Source organism: Halyomorpha halys, unplaced genomic scaffold (genome assembly GCF_000696795.3).
Source record: "Halyomorpha halys isolate HHAL.00 unplaced genomic scaffold, Hhal_1.1 Scaffold141.1, whole genome shotgun sequence".
Classification (NCBI taxonomy): Eukaryota; Metazoa; Arthropoda; class Insecta; order Hemiptera; family Pentatomidae; genus Halyomorpha; species Halyomorpha halys.
The window spans coordinates 556,272-556,670 of record NW_027111321.1 but is presented as its reverse complement, the minus strand read 5'-3'; positions in this window follow the sequence as shown (position 1 = coordinate 556,670).

The following is a 399-nucleotide window of genomic DNA, read 5'->3' as shown; positions in this document are numbered from 1 at the left end:
TGGATTTTTTACTAGTAGGACCATACAGAATAGACATTTAACAATAAATAGATATGTATTGCAGGTAATCTTAAAATACCACAGGTAGTAAAAGTTTTGATTTATTCTTTTTCCCACAATAAAGCATCCACTAATTTATTGTTTTTATTCTGTTTTAGAGGGATCAGAAAAAAAAGATATTTTGAGGAGGCCTCCCACCTCCGGATTTCTAGTAGAACCATATAGAATTTGACGACTCACAAAACAAGATAAGTATTGCACTGTAACCTTAAAGTAACACAGATAGAAAAAGGTAATACACAATCTGATTTATGTTTTTCCATATGTAAAGCAACCACTAATTTATTCTGTATTAGAGGAATCGAAAAAAAAAGAAATTTAAATTCAACAAAAGAAGTG